The sequence below is a fragment of the Ursus americanus genome, chromosome 16 (assembly GCF_024610735.1).
Source record: "Ursus americanus isolate L20-20 chromosome 16, mUrsAme1.1.p, whole genome shotgun sequence".
NCBI classification, from domain to species: domain Eukaryota; kingdom Metazoa; phylum Chordata; class Mammalia; order Carnivora; family Ursidae; genus Ursus; species Ursus americanus.
The window spans coordinates 31,934,941-31,940,549 of record NC_142142.1 but is presented as its reverse complement, the minus strand read 5'-3'; the positions used below and the strand labels follow the sequence as shown (position 1 = coordinate 31,940,549).

At 53.6% G+C, this 5,609-nt stretch overlaps 1 pseudogene; it reads right to left on the bottom strand.

The window, feature by feature from the left end:
• Positions 1–311: 311 nt before the first annotated feature.
• On the bottom strand, positions 312–2,715 carry LOC123787895 (elongation factor 1-alpha, oocyte form-like; annotated as a pseudogene).
• Positions 2,716–5,609: the final 2,894 nt, after the last annotated feature.

The window sequence follows — 5,609 nt, the reverse complement described above, 5'->3', positions numbered from 1 at the left end:
CAGCTTCCCCAGAGGGAGGACAGGCCAGAAGTGACAAGGTTTGAGGGAAATGAGAAAGGATGGGCTAGAGCCAAGTGGCTGAGAATGAGGCAGAGGACCTGGAATCATCTTCACAAGTCAGGGCATAAGCGCTTTGAGGCCAATGGGCCTTAAATCATAGTTCATTCGCATACCTAAAGGTTCCCTGTTTACCTCTTTGGAAGAAACAAGTAACCAGGACAACTGTGTTAGTTTTTATTAATCTTATTCAGTAAATACATAAAATTCTAAGTTATTTTTATAGTGGAAGATTGCTGTAGAAACTGCATGCTTCACTTCTTGCTGGCCTTTACCGCTGACTTGGTGACCTTGCCGGCCATAGATGACTTCTTATCCACCGCCTTAATAACTCCCACAGCCACTGTTTGTCTCATGTCCCACACCGCAAAGTGGCCTAGAAGAGGGAGAAAGGAGGAGGAGGTTTCTGGAAAGTGGTACAGAAGGAAATCCCTTAGCCCGTGCCTCGCCCAGAGGAGAGAATGCTTTCTTCTCTGGTGACTCAGTAGCAACCCCTGGCTCACCTAGAGGTGGGTACTCCGAGAACGTCTCTACACACATGGCCTTGCTGGGGACCATCTGCACAATGGCTGCGTCCCCGGACTTCAGGGCCCTGGGGTTATCCTCTAGCTTCTTGCCTGAGCGCCGGTCAATCTTTTCCCTCAGTTGAGCAAACTGGCAGGAGATGTGGGCTGTATGGCAGTCCAGCACGGGGCTATAGCCAGCATGGATCTGCCCCAGGTGATTTAAGACAATCACCTGTGCTAGAAAGCTGTGAGACTTCTAGAGTGCTAGAAAGCAGCCTGCATGGGGGGTTCGTTCTTGCTGTCTCCTGTCACGAATCCACGGTGAATGTCCTTTATGGACACATTCTTCACATTGAAGCCCACGTTGTCACCGGGCAGGGCTCGGGCAGGGCCTCATGATGCATCTCCACAGGCTTGACCTCTGTGGTGAGGTTCGTGGGGGCAAAGGTGACCACCATCCCTGGCTTCAGGAAGCCTGTCTCCACGCGGCCCACAGGCACGGTGCCAATGCCTGTCCGGGAGAAGTCAGAGTTGTCCCATACACCTGTTCCCCTGGAGAAGTGACTTCTCGGGAAGTCCCTTGGTTCTGCATTCAAGGACAAAGGGCCACCTACAGACCCGGCATGAAGCACCAAATGTACCGGGAACTATTGAAACAACCTATTGTGTAAGTTGGAAATGCTGGGTGCTTTGCACTTTGAAACCTAGCTAGAAGCTGTGGATTCCAAGTCAGGATCTGAACCCTGGTGCCAGACACCAGAGCTCCTTCCTAACTTCCTTATTCCGGAGTTCCGGAGTGGACAGTCTCCCCTCCGCCCCACCCAGCCCTCTCACCTCCAATCTTGTACACATCCTGCACGGGGAGCCTCAGGGGCTTGTTGACTGGGCGAGTGGGCGGCAGGATGGCGTCCAGAGCTTCCAGCAGAGTCACCCCGGTGGCATTTCCCTCCTTGCGCTCCACCTTCCCGCCCTTGAACCAGGGCATCTGAGGGGATGCAGAGCACAGCTGAGTCTGGGCAACGGTGCATGGCACGCCCCCTCCAGGACCCACGGCACCCGCCCACGCAGCGCGCACTCACGTTGCTGCTGGGCTCCAGCATGTTGTCACCGTGCCAGCCTGAGATGGGCACGAAGGCCACGGCAGCCGGGTTGTAGCCGATCTTCTTGACGTAGGCGCTCACTTCCTTGGTGATCTCCTGGAAGCGCGCGGCGCTGTAGGCGGGCTCGGTGGAGTCCATCTTGTTGATGGCCACTATGAGCGGCTTCACGCCCAGCGTGTAGGCCAGCAGCGCGTGCTCGCGGGTCTGCCCGTTCTTGGAGATGCCGGCTTCAAACTCGCCCTCCCCGCCCGCCACCAGGAGCACGGCGCAGTCGGCCTGCGGACGGGACGAGGGGCTGGGGCGAGGGGCCACGGACAGGACCGCAAGCTGGCCTGCGCTTGGGGCAGGCCCAGATCTGCTTGTAAAGCTGAGGACCCCGCCCCAGAAACTTACAAAGACCGCCCACTGGGACTCACTGACGCCCCACGCACCGCACCGCCCCACCCCGCCCCGGAGTCCTGCCTCCCATTGAAACTCTCATCTAATCCCACAAATGAGCTTTTAGTCCTTCCTGGAGCCCACGGAGGCCGCTGGGGGCAGACTGCCCTACCTGGGACGTGCCAGTGATCATGTTCTTAATGAAGTCCCTGTGGTCTGGGGCATCAATGATGGTGATATAATATTTGCCAGTCTCAAACTTCCATAGGGAGATGTCGATGATGGTGCCACGCTCTCACTCCACCTTCAGCTTGTCCAGCACCCAGGCATATTTGAAGGAGCCCTTGCCCATCTTGGGAGAGGTAGAGGGGTAGAATGCGTGGATGCCAAGCAGACGAGTTTACTAGAGCCAACTTCAGGGAACCTTGACTTGCAGCGTGCACCCTGCTTTCTGCACTCTGCAACTAGACACACCCCAAACGGGGACAGACCCCAACCCCTGCCACGCCTAGCCGCAGTGGGTGCCTTACCTCAGCTGCCTCCTTCTCGAACTTCTCAATGGTTCTCTTATCAATACCCCCACACTTGTAGATGAGGTGCCCAGTGGTAGCGGACTTGCCGGAGTCCACATGGCCGATGACAACAATATTGATATGGGTCTTCTCTTTGCCCATGGCTGAAGCTTCACGAGTCACCTGTGGACAGACAGTGGGAGTGCGTGAGGCCAAAGCATTCCAAGCCTGCCTCCTTCCTTTATTTCCCTCCACACTGCTTGGGTCCAGCACCCCTTTCCACCTAGCCCAGAATCCAGGACATGGCAGGCATACACTTAACAGTAACACTGACCTGCCCAGGCTCACACACTGGGACTAGTCCCAGGGTCCTGATGGGTATTTCCAAGCAGTCCTAGCTCATCCTTCCCCCTATGTGAGCCTTCCCCAGAATACCAAGTCTCAGCCAGTCTCCACCCTTCCAATCCCCCCTCCCTCTGGCTCACTTCTACTGCAAAAGACCCTGACGCTCTGTAGTTTGCAGCTAGTGCCCTTAAGTCCTCACCTTCAAGAAAAAGACGCAAACTTGATCCAAGGACCAGTAAGAACTACAGAAGTTGTGAAGAGAGAGAACTTCTTGCCTCTCGCTTTTATAAAGCGAGCCCTGGACCCTCCTTCTGGTTCCCACCAAATCTGAAATCAGAGCCAACTGGTTAGGAAATGCCACTCTGTAACCCCAGACCCAATTTGGGAGACTTCTGTCTTGATTGATGGGTATTTGGATGAAGAGAGGATGGGTGAGGCTCACTTAAGGCTTTTTAAAGTAGACTTGCTGGGCGTGTGGAATGGGAGGAGGGAAGGACTGGATAGGAGGAAAGAATATAGAATAAGTGTGCACAGCACCAGACTTTGGGCAGGTGCTCCCTCAAGACTAAGGTGCAGAGTAGTTATGGCCATTCATTCATTCATTCATTCAGCATTTATTGAGGAATACAGCACCCAACAGTGTGCAGGAGGATGAAGACCCCCAAATGGGTGTCCTCCAAGTCAGCAGTCCAGAATCGCTTAAAGAGAGAGCTGCTTGGAGTGAGTTGAGACTGGCTGTGACTGTTTGGAGCCTTCTCTGAGGCCAAGTATGTCCTCACCCTTCTCCTGGAAAGTCCTTGGCAGAGCTCAGTCACACACAGTAAATGCTCACTCCTTACCCCAGCCCCTTGCCCCTGCTCCTGCTTGGGCCCAGGAGGACGGGAGGCCTGTGAGGAGTCTGGACTTCCAGGGTTCCTGGTCCCACTTAGGCCCACCTCCCTGAGTACTGCCCACTTCGCATTTTTTAAGTCACCATTTTCCACCTTTGCTCCTACAGAACCAAGAAACTAGAATGTCCAAGAAGTGAGGTCCTTAGGAAACATCGAGATCTTCCCTGTCCCAATTTTGCAGAAGCATCTAAGGTCTAAGGTGATAAAATGCTTCTCCAAAGATTCAGCCACTCCTTGTTCAGCACTATCAGTATATTTTCCTCATCTGCTCACCTTCTAGAAGAAAAGAGGCAGAGCTCTAGAGTCCATTTATCCATTCCACTAACATCGAGGAGTAACCACTGCTTGGCTTTGCCCTGGGAGCTATAGATGCAAATATGAATGATACGTCCCCCTGTCTTTGCATGTCTGAGGGGCTCACACTCTGATAAGGGAGACGGATCACAAGAAGCTCTTTCAATGTAAGGGTACAGGATTAGGAGTGCCATCAGTGGGGCCGGCTGGTTTAGGAGAGTCCCAGGCACGTGGGGAGGTGAGGACTGCTTCATAGAGGAGAGACTTTATCAGGTCTTAGGCAGTGAGCATGTCAGGGCCCACGGCTGGGGGCGGGGGGTGGGGGTTGTTAGGGAGGTGGGGAGGGTAGTGGGGAGGGTGACTTGCCAGGCAGAGGAATCCGCTGAGCACAGGCCTGCGCTCCATTTGCCCAGAGGGCCAGGAATGGGTTGGAGAAAATGGTAGCTAAAGAGAGGAAGAGGGAAAGATCATTATGCATTAACTCTTCAGCATTTAATTTTCCTAAACTGTAAATCTAATTATGTAATCCCCCTGCTTAAATCTCTTGATTACTCTTTATTGCCCTCCGGGGGACAATTACCCGCTCATTACATGAGACTGAGCCTGGAGGCAGGGGGCCTCTTAGGAGGCTAACGCAGGAGTCCTGGAGGGAGATGGTGGGGCCCTCACCAAGCCGAGCAGGGGATGTGCACTTGATGGAAGTGGAAAGGGGATCAGAAGCGAGGGAGGGAGACCAGGAGGGCTCCTGGGGGCACTTGCCGTCAGGTTGGGGAGCGCAACTTGGTCAATGTCTTCTCCCTCCTCCCAGAGTCAGGCTCAAACCCTGGAAACAGCTCCAGGAGGACTGTTCTGTGAGCTCTAAGGAGTCGGAGTCTAGACCCCTCCCTGACGCTGCAGCCCATGCACAGATGCGATTGCACTGATCACTCCCTGAGTGAAATTCCCCAGGTTTAACATGAAACCGTAATGACATCTCATTTCGGCTTCCTGGAAGTAGCACAGAGGCAAATTCAGCATGACAAGACAAGTTCACTTCCGAGTCAGGCCTGAGGCTGAATCCTGCCTTCCCCCTACTCGAGCTAGGTGAACTGAGCTTCAGTTTCCTTATCTGTGAAGTGGGGAACATAGCTGCCTCCTGCTCCTTGGGAGCAGTACGTGAGATCCCCTGCACCGTGCCTGGAGCGGGGCAAGTGATGAGTAACGGGTACCTTCTAGCGTCCTGTCTTCCTCTCCCCGTCTTGTGTGGCCAGACTCCCCTGACTGAAGGGAAAGCACTCCTACAGAGACAAAATGATTTACCCAAGGTCACAGAATACATTAATGAAGAAACAGGATGACACCTCTCAGTCTCTGGGCTTCCAGGCTTCTTCTGAGCCAGCCTGTCTCCTCATTAAGAATTATTGTTACATTCTTCCATTTGAGCCACTTACATAGTATCTCTGTGGTCTTGGCTGACTCAGAACTGGAGGAATAATCAGAATTAAGAGGTTTTCTGACTTTGAAATAAGCTGAAGGGTAAGTGTTCCT